The sequence below is a fragment of the Apium graveolens genome, unplaced genomic scaffold, assembly GCF_009905375.1.
Source record: "Apium graveolens cultivar Ventura unplaced genomic scaffold, ASM990537v1 ctg8991, whole genome shotgun sequence".
Classification (NCBI taxonomy): Eukaryota; Viridiplantae; Streptophyta; class Magnoliopsida; order Apiales; family Apiaceae; genus Apium; species Apium graveolens.
The window spans coordinates 40,940-52,941 of NW_027421643.1; positions in this window are offsets into that span (position 1 = coordinate 40,940).

A 12,002-nucleotide genomic window follows, 5' to 3' on the forward strand; every position below is an offset into this window, starting at 1 on the left:
CACATTTTGGTTCTAATTAACCATGTTAGTCACTTTTCACCATATTAGAGTCACTTTGCACCCTTTAAGAGTCACTTGCCACCAAATATAGATATAATTAACATGTTAACATCATGTACATGCAATTAGACATCCTTTAACCACCTCTTGGTACCCCTTTCGTACAAGTCAATTTTGTCCCACATTTTGGCTCTAATCAATCATGTAAGTGACTTCTCACCATATTAGAGTCACTTTGCACCTTATAAGAGTCACTTGCCATCATATATTGGTACAATTAACATGTTAACATCATGGACATGCAATTAGAAATCCTTTTACCACCTATTAGTGCCATATTCATACAAGTCAATTTTGGTCCACATTTTGGTTCTAATTAACCATGTTAGTCACTTCTCACCATATTAGAGTCACTTTGCACCCTATAAAAGTCACTTTCCACCATATATGCAACAATTGACATGTTAACATCATATACATCCAATTTGACATCCTTTTACCACCTATTAATGCCACTTTCATAGAAGTTAATTTTGTTCCACATTTTGGCTCTAATCAACCATGTAAGTCACTGTTCTCCATATTAGAGTACATTTACACCATTTAGTCACTTCTCACCATATTAGAGTCACTTTGCACCCTTTAAGAGTCACTTGCCACCAAATATAGATATAATTAACATGTTAACATCATGTACATGCAATTAGACATCCTTTAAGCACCTCTTGGTACCCCTTTCGTACAAGTCAATTTTGGGCCACATTTTGGCTCTAATCAATCATGTAAGTGACTTCTCACCATATTAGAGTCACTTTGCACCTTATAAGAGTCACTTGCCATCATATATTGGTCCAATTAACATGTTAACATCATGGACATGCAATTAGAAATCCTTTTACCACCTCTTAGTGCAATATTCATACAAGTCAATTTTGGTCCACATTTTGGTTCTAATTAACCATGTTAGTCACTTCTCACCATATTAGAGTCACTTTGCACCCTATAAGAGTCACTTTCCACCATATATGCAACAATTGACATGTTAACATCATATATATCCAATTTGACATCCTTTTACCACCTCTTAATGCCACTTTCATACAAGTTAATTTTGTTCCACATTTTGGCTCTAATCAACCATGTAAGTCACTGTTCACCATATTAGAGTACCTTTACACCCTATAAGAGTCACTTTGCACCCTATAGGAGTCAGTTGCCACCGTATATTGATACAATTAACATGTTCACATCATGTACATGCAATTAGACATCCTTTAACCACCTCTTGGTACCCCTTTCCTACAAGTCAATTTTGGGCCACATTTTGGCTCTAATCAATCATGTAAGTGACTTCTCACCAAATTAGAGTCACTTTGCACCTTATAAGAGTCACTTGCCATCATATATTGGTACAATTAACATGTTAACATCATGTACATGTTATTAGAAATCCTTTTCCAACCTCTTTGTGCCATATTCATACAAGTCAATTTTGGTCCACATTTTGGTTCTAATTAACCATGTTAGTCACTTTTCACCATATTAGAGTCACTTTGCACCCTTTAAGAGTCACTTGCCACCAAATATTGATATAATTAACATGTTAACATCATGTACATGCAATTAGACATCCTTTAACCACATCTTGGTACCCCTTTCGTACAAGTCAATTTTGGGCCACATTTTGGCTCTAATCAATCATGTAAGTGACTTCTCACCATATTAGAGTCACTTTACACCTTATAAGAGTCACTTGCCATCATATATTGGTACAATTAACATGTTAACATCATGTACATGCAATTAGAAATCCTTTTACCACCTCTTAGTGCCATATTCATACAAGTCAATTTTGGTCCACATTTTAGTTCTAATTAACCGTGTTAGTCACTTCTCACCATAATAGAGTCACTTTGCACCCTATAAGAGTCACTTTCCACCATATATGCAACAATTGACATGTTAACATCATATACATCCAATTTGACATCCTTTTACCACCTATTAATGCCACTTTCATACAAGTTAATTTTGTTCCACATTTTGCCTCTAATCAACCATGTAAGTCACTGTTCACCATATTAGAGTACCTTTACACCCTATAAATGTCACTTGCCCCATATATTGATACAATTAACATGTTAACATTACGTAAATGCAATTAGACATCCTTTAACCACCTCTTGGTACCCCTTTCCTACAAGTCAATTTTGGGCCACATTTTGGCTCTAATCAATCATGTAAGTGACTTCTCACCATATTAGAGTCACTTTGCACCTTATAAGAGTCACTCGCCATCATATATTGGTACAATTAACATGTTGACATCATGTACATCCAATTAGAAATCCTTTTACCACTTGTTAGTGCCATATTCATACAAGTCAATTTTGGTCCACATTTTGGTTCTAATTAACCATGTTAGTCACTTTTCACCATATTAGAGTCACTTTGCACCCTTTAAGAGTCACTTGCCACCAAATATAGATATAATTAACATGTTAACATCATGTACATGCAATTAGACATCCTTTAACCACCTCTTGGTACCCCTTGCGTACAAGTCAATTTTGGGCCACATTTTGGCTCTAATCAATCATGTAAGTGACTTCTCACCATATTCGAGTCACTTTGCACCTTATAAGAGTCACTTGCCATCATATATTGGTACAATTAACATGTTGACATCATGGACATGCAATTAGAAATCCTTTTACCACATATTAGTGCCATATTCATACAAGTCAATTTTGGTCCACATTTTGGTTCTAATTAACCATGTTAGTCCCTTCTCACCATATTAGAGTCACTTTGCACCCTATAAAAGTCACTTTCCACCATATATGCAACAATTGACATGTTAACATCATATACATCCTATTTGACATCCTTTTACCACCTATTAATGCCACTTTCATAGAAGTTAATTTTGTTCCACATTTTGGCTCTAATCAACCATGTAAGTCACTGTTCACCATATTAGAGTACCTTTACACCCTATAAGAGTCACTTTGCACCCTATAGGAGTCACTTGCCACCGTATATTGATACAATTACATTGTTCACATCATGTACATGCAATTAGACATCCTTTAACCACCTCTTGGTACCCCTTTCCTACAAGTCAATTTTGGGCCACATTTTAGCTCTAATCAATCATGTAAGTGACTTCTCACCATATTAGAGTCACTTTGCACCTTATAAGAGTCACTTGCCATCATATATTGGTACAATTAACATGTTAACATCATGTACATGCAATTAGAAATCCTTTTACCACCTCTTAGTGCCATATTCATACAAGTCAATTTTGGTCCACATTTTGGTTCTAATTAACCGTGTTAGTCACTTCTCACCATAATAGAGTCACTTTGCACCCTATAAGAGTCACTTTCCACCATATATGCAACAATTGACATGTTAACATCATATACATCCAATTTGACATCCTTTTACCACCTATTAATGCCACTTTCATACAAGCTAATTTTGTTCCACATTTTGCCTCTAATCAACCATGTAAGTCACTGTTCACCATATTAGAGTACCTTTACACCCTATAAGAGTCACTTGCCCCATATATTGATACAATTAACATGTTAACATCACGTAAATGCAATTAGACATCCTTTAACCACCTCTTGGTACCCCTTTCCTACAAGTCAATTTTGGGCCACATTTTGGCTCTAATCAATCATGTAAGTGACTTCTCACCATATTAGAGTCAATTTGCACCTTATAAGAGTCACTTGCCATCATATATTGGTACAATTAACATGTTAACATCATGTACATGCAATTAGAAATCCTTTTACCACCTCTTAGTGCCATATTCATATAAGTCAATTTTGGTCCACATTTTGGTTCTAATTAACCATGTTAGTCACTTTTCAACATATTAGAGTCACTTTGCACCCTTTAAGAGTCACTTGCCACCAAATATAGATATAATTAACATGTTAACATCATGTACATGCAATTAGACATCCTTTAACCACCTCTTAGTACCCCTTGCGTACAAGTCAATTTTGTCCCACATTTTGGCTCTAATCAATCATGTAAGTGACTTCTCACCATATTAGAGTCACTTTGCACCTTATAAGAGTCACTTGCCATCATATATTGGTACAATTAACATGTTAACATCATGGACATGCAATTAGAAATCCTTTTACCACCTATTAGTGCCATATTCATACAAGTCAATTTTGGTCCACATTTTGGTTCTAATTAACCATGTTAGTCACTTCTCACCATATTAGAGTCACTTTGCACCCTATAAAAGTCACTTTCCACCATATATGCAACAATTGACATGTTAACATCATATACATCCAATTTGACATCCTTTTACCACCTATTAATGCCACTTTCATAGAAGTTAATTTTGTTCCACATTTTGGCTCTAATCAACCATGTAAGTCACTGTTCTCCATATTAGAGTACATTTACACCATTTAGTCACTTCTCACCATATTAGAGTCACTTTGCACCCTTTAAGAGTCACTTGCCACCAAATATAGATATAATTAACATGTTAACATCATGTACATGCAATTAGACATCCTTTAAGCACCTCTTGGTACCCCTTTCGTACAAGTCAATTTTGGGCCACATTTTGGCTCTAATCAATCATGTAAGTGACTTCTCACCATATTAGAGTCACTTTGCACCTTATAAGAGTCACTTGCCATCATATATTGGTCCAATTAACATGTTAACATCATGGACATGCAATTAGAAATCCTTTTACCACCTCTTAGTGCAATATTCATACAAGTCAATTTTGGTCCACATTTTGGTTCTAATTAACCATGTTAGTCACTTCTCACCATATTAGAGTCACTTTGCACCCTATAAGAGTCACTTTCCACCATATATGCAACAATTGACATGTTAACATCATATATATCCAATTTGACATCCTTTTACCACCTCTTAATGCCACTTTCATACAAGTTAATTTTGTTCCACATTTTGGCTCTAATCAACCATGTAAGTCACTGTTCACCATATTAGAGTACCTTTACACCCTATAAGAGTCACTTTGCACCCTATAGGAGTCAGTTGCCACCGTATATTGATACAATTAACATGTTCACATCATGTACATGCAATTAGACATCCTTTAACCACCTCTTGGTACCCCTTTCCTACAAGTCAATTTTGGGCCACATTTTGGCTCTAATCAATCATGTAAGTGACTTCTCACCAAATTAGAGTCACTTTGCACCTTATAAGAGTCACTTGCCATCATATATTGGTACAATTAACATGTTAACATCATGTACATGTTATTAGAAATCCTTTTCCAACCTCTTTGTGCCATATTCATACAAGTCAATTTTGGTCCACATTTTGGTTCTAATTAACCATGTTAGTCACTTTTCACCATATTAGAGTCACTTTGCACCCTTTAAGAGTCACTTGCCACCAAATATTGATATAATTAACATGTTAACATCATGTACATGCAATTAGACATCCTTTAACCACATCTTGGTACCCCTTTCGTACAAGTCAATTTTGGGCCACATTTTGGCTCTAATCAATCATGTAAGTGACTTCTCACCATATTAGAGTCACTTTACACCTTATAAGAGTCACTTGCCATCATATATTGGTACAATTAACATGTTAACATCATGTACATGCAATTAGAAATCCTTTTACCACCTCTTAGTGCCATATTCATACAAGTCAATTTTGGTCCACATTTTAGTTCTAATTAACCGTGTTAGTCACTTCTCACCATAATAGAGTCACTTTGCACCCTATAAGAGTCACTTTCCACCATATATGCAACAATTGACATGTTAACATCATATACATCCAATTTGACATCCTTTTACCACCTATTAATGCCACTTTCATACAAGTTAATTTTGTTCCACATTTTGCCTCTAATCAACCATGTAAGTCACTGTTCACCATATTAGAGTACCTTTACACCCTATAAATGTCACTTGCCCCATATATTGATACAATTAACATGTTAACATTACGTAAATGCAATTAGACATCCTTTAACCACCTCTTGGTACCCCTTTCCTACAAGTCAATTTTGGGCCACATTTTGGCTCTAATCAATCATGTAAGTGACTTCTCACCATATTAGAGTCACTTTGCACCTTATAAGAGTCACTCGCCATCATATATTGGTACAATTAACATGTTGACATCATGTACATGCAATTAGAAATCCTTTTACCACCTGTTAGTGCCATATTCATACAAGTCAATTTTGGTCCACATTTTGGTTCTAATTAACCATGTTAGTCACTTTTCACCATATTAGAGTCACTTTGCACCCTTTAAGAGTCACTTGCCACCAAATATAGATATAATTAACATGTTAACATCATGTACATGCAATTAGACATCCTTTAACCACCTCTTGGTACCCCTTTCGTACAAGTCAATTTTGTCCCACATTTTGGCTCTAATCAATCATGTAAGTGACTTCTCACCATATTAGAGTCACTTTGCACCTTATAAGAGTCACTTGCCATCATATATTGGTACAATTAACATGTTAACATCATGGACATGCAATTAGAAATCCTTTTACCACCTATTAGTGCCATATTCATACAAGTCAATTTTGGTCCACATTTTGGTTCTAATTAACCATGTTAGTCACTTCTCACCATATTAGAGTCACTTTGCACCCTATAAAAGTCACTTTCCACCATATATGCAACAATTGACATGTTAACATCATATACATCCAATTTGACATCCTTTTACCACCTATTAATGCCACTTTCATAGAAGTTAATTTTGTTCCACATTTTGGCTCTAATCAACCATGTAAGTCACTGTTCTCCATATTAGAGTACATTTACACCATTTAGTCACTTCTCACCATATTAGAGTCACTTTGCACCCTTTAAGAGTCACTTGCCACCAAATATAGATATAATTAACATGTTAACATCATGTACATGCAATTAGACATCCTTTAAGCACCTCTTGGTACCCCTTTCGTACAAGTCAATTTTGGGCCACATTTTGGCTCTAATCAATCATGTAAGTGACTTCTCACCATATTAGAGTCACTTTGCACCTTATAAGAGTCACTTGCCATCATATATTGGTCCAATTAACATGTTAACATCATGGACATGCAATTAGAAATCCTTTTACCACCTCTTAGTGCAATATTCATACAAGTCAATTTTGGTCCACATTTTGGTTCTAATTAACCATGTTAGTCACTTCTCACCATATTAGAGTCACTTTGCACCCTATAAGAGTCACTTTCCACCATATATGCAACAATTGACATGTTAACATCATATATATCCAATTTGACATCCTTTTACCACCTCTTAATGCCACTTTCATACAAGTTAATTTTGTTCCACATTTTGGCTCTAATCAACCATGTAAGTCACTGTTCACCATATTAGAGTACCTTTACACCCTATAAGAGTCACTTTGCACCCTATAGGAGTCAGTTGCCACCGTATATTGATACAATTAACATGTTCACATCATGTACATGCAATTAGACATCCTTTAACCACCTCTTGGTACCCCTTTCCTACAAGTCAATTTTGGGCCACATTTTGGCTCTAATCAATCATGTAAGTGACTTCTCACCAAATTAGAGTCACTTTGCACCTTATAAGAGTCACTTGCCATCATATATTGGTACAATTAACATGTTAACATCATGTACATGTTATTAGAAATCCTTTTCCAACCTCTTTGTGCCATATTCATACAAGTCAATTTTGGTCCACATTTTGGTTCTAATTAACCATGTTAGTCACTTTTCACCATATTAGAGTCACTTTGCACCCTTTAAGAGTCACTTGCCACCAAATATTGATATAATTAACATGTTAACATCATGTACATGCAATTAGACATCCTTTAACCACATCTTGGTACCCCTTTCGTACAAGTCAATTTTGGTCCACATTTTAGTTCTAATTAACCGTGTTAGTCACTTCTCACCATAATAGAGTCACTTTGCACCCTATAAGAGTCACTTTCCACCATATATGCAACAATTGACATGTTAACATCATATACATCCAATTTGACATCCTTTTACCACCTATTAATGCCACTTTCATACAAGTTAATTTTGTTCCACATTTTGCCTCTAATCAACCATGTAAGTCACTGTTCACCATATTAGAGTACCTTTACACCCTATAAATGTCACTTGCCCCATATATTGATACAATTAACATGTTAACATTACGTAAATGCAATTAGACATCCTTTAACCACCTCTTGGTACCCCTTTCCTACAAGTCAATTTTGGGCCACATTTTGGCTCTAATCAATCATGTAAGTGACTTCTCACCATATTAGAGTCACTTTGCACCTTATAAGAGTCACTCGCCATCATATATTGGTACAATTAACATGTTGACATCATGTACATGCAATTAGAAATCCTTTTACCACCTGTTAGTGCCATATTCATACAAGTCAATTTTGGTCCACATTTTGGTTCTAATTAACCATGTTAGTCACTTTTCACCATATTAGAGTCACTTTGCACCCTTTAAGAGTCACTTGCCACCAAATATAGATATAATTAACATGTTAACATCATGTACATGCAATTAGACATCCTTTAACCACCTCTTGGTACCCCTTGCGTACAAGTCAATTTTGGGCCACATTTTGGCTCTAATCAATCATGTAAGTGACTTCTCACCATATTAGAGTCACTTTGCACCTTATAAGAGTCACTTGCCATCATATATTGGTACAATTAACATGTTGACATCATGGACATGCAATTAGAAATCCTTTTACCACATATTAGTGCCATATTCATACAAGTCAATTTTGGTCCACATTTTGGTTCTAATTAACCATGTTAGTCCCTTCTCACCATATTAGAGTCACTTTGCACCCTATAAAAGTCACTTTCCACCATATATGCAACAATTGACATGTTAACATCATATACATCCAATTTGACATCCTTTTACCACCTATTAATGCCACTTTCATAGAAGTTAATTTTGTTCCACATTTTGGCTCTAATCAACCATGTAAGTCACTGTTCACCATATTAGAGTACCTTTACACCCTATAAGAGTCACTTTGCACCCTATAGGAGTCACTTGCCACCGTATATTGATACAATTACATTGTTCACATCATGTACATGCAATTAGACATCCTTTAACCACCTCTTGGTACCCCTTTCCTACAAGTCAATTTTGGGCCACATTTTAGCTCTAATCAATCATGTAAGTGACTTCTCACCATATTAGAGTCACTTTGCACCTTATAAGAGTCACTTGCCATCATATATTGGTACAATTAACATGTTAACATCATGTACATGCAATTAGAAATCCTTTTACCACCTCTTAGTGCCATATTCATACAAGTCAATTTTGGTCCACATTTTGGTTCTAATTAACCGTGTTAGTCACTTCTCACCATAATAGAGTCACTTTGCACCCTATAAGAGTCACTTTCCACCATATATGCAACAATTGACATGTTAACATCATATACATCCAATTTGACATCCTTTTACCACCTATTAATGCCACTTTCATACAAGCTAATTTTGTTCCACATTTTGCCTCTAATCAACCATGTAAGTCACTGTTCACCATATTAGAGTACCTTTACACCCTATAAGAGTCACTTGCCCCATATATTGATACAATTAACATGTTAACATCACGTAAATGCAATTAGACATCCTTTAACCACCTCTTGGTACCCCTTTCCTACAAGTCAATTTTGGGCCACATTTTGGCTCTAATCAATCATGTAAGTGACTTCTCACCATATTAGAGTCAATTTGCACCTTATAAGAGTTACTTGCCATCATATATTGGTACAATTAACATGTTAACATCATGTACATGCAATTAGAAATCCTTTTACCACCTCTTAGTGCCATATTCATATAAGTCAATTTTGGTCCACATTTTGGTTCTAATTAACCATGTTAGTCACTTTTCAACATATTAGAGTCACTTTGCACCCTTTAAGAGTCACTTGCCACCAAATATAGATATAATTAACATGTTAACATCATGTACATGCAATTAGACATCCTTTAACCACCTCTTAGTACCCCTTGCGTACAAGTCAATTTTGTCCCACATTTTGGCTCTAATCAATCATGTAAGTGACTTCTCACCATATTAGAGTCACTTTGCACCTTATAAGAGTCACTTGCCATCATATATTGGTACAATTAACATGTTAACATCATGGACATGCAATTAGAAATCCTTTTACCACCTATTAGTGCCATATTCATACAAGTCAATTTTGGTCCACATTTTGGTTCTAATTAACCATGTTAGTCACTTCTCACCATATTAGAGTCACTTTGCACCCTATAAAAGTCACTTTCCACCATATATGCAACAATTGACATGTTAACATCATATACATCCAATTTGACATCCTTTTACCACCTATTAATGCCACTTTCATAGAAGTTAATTTTGTTCCACATTTTGGCTCTAATCAACCATGTAAGTCACTGTTCTCCATATTAGAGTACATTTACACCATTTAGTCACTTCTCACCATATTAGAGTCACTTTGCACCCTTTAAGAGTCACTTGCCACCAAATATAGATATAATTAACATGTTAACATCATGTACATGCAATTAGACATCCTTTAACCACCTCTTGGTACCCCTTTCGTACAAGTCAATTTTGGGCCACATTTTGGCTCTAATCAATCATGTAAGTGACTTCTCACCATATTAGAGTCACTTTGCACCTTATAAGAGTCACTTGCCATCATATATTGGTCCAATTAACATGTTAACATCATGGACATGCAATTAGAAATCCTTTTACCACCTCTTAGTGCAATATTCATACAAGTCAATTTTGGTCCACATTTTGGTTCTAATTAACCATGTTAGTCACTTCTCACCATATTAGAGTCACTTTGCACCCTATAAGAGTCACTTTCCACCATATATGCAACAATTGACATGTTAACATCATATACATCCAATTTGACATCCTTTTACCACCTCTTAATGCCACTTTCATACAAGTTAATTTTGTTCCACATTTTGGCTCTAATCAACCATGTAAGTCACTGTTCACCATATTAGAGTACCTTTACACCCTATAAGAGTCACTTTGCACCCTATAGGAGTCAGTTGCCACCGTATATTGATACAATTAACATGTTCACATCATGTACATGCAATTAGACATCCTTTAACCACCTCTTGGTACCCCTTTCCTACAAGTCAATTTTGGGCCACATTTTGGCTCTAATCAATCATGTAAGTGACTTCTCACCATATTAGAGTCACTTTGCACCTTATAAGAGTCACTTGCCATCATATATTGGTACAATTAACATGTTAACATCATGTACCTGTTATTAGAAATCCTTTTCCAACCTCTTTGTGCCATATTCATACAAGTCAATTTTGGTCCACATTTTGGTTCTAATTAACCATGTTAGTCACTTTTCACCATATTAGAGTCACTTTGCACCCTTTAAGAGTCACTTGCCACCAAATATTGATATAATTAACATGTTAACATCATGTACATGCAATTAGACATCCTTTAACCACCTCTTGGTACCCCTTTCGTATAAGTCAATTTTGGGCCACATTTTGGCTCTAATCAATCATGTAAGTGACTTCTCACCATATTAGAGTCACTTTACACCTTATAAGAGTCACTTGCCATCATATATTGGTACAATTAACATGTTAACATCATGTACATGCAATTAGAAATCCTTTTACCCCCTCTTAGTGCCATATTCATACAAGTCAATTTTGGTCCACATTTTAGTTCTAATTAACCGTGTTAGTCACTTCTCACCATAATAGAGTCACTTTGCACCCTATAAGAGTCACTTTCCACCATATATGCAACAATTGACATGTTAACATCATATACATCCAATTTGACATCCTTTTACCACCTCTTAATGCCACTCTCATACAAGTTAATTTTGTTCCACATTTTGGCTCTAATCAACCATGTAAGTCACTGTTCACC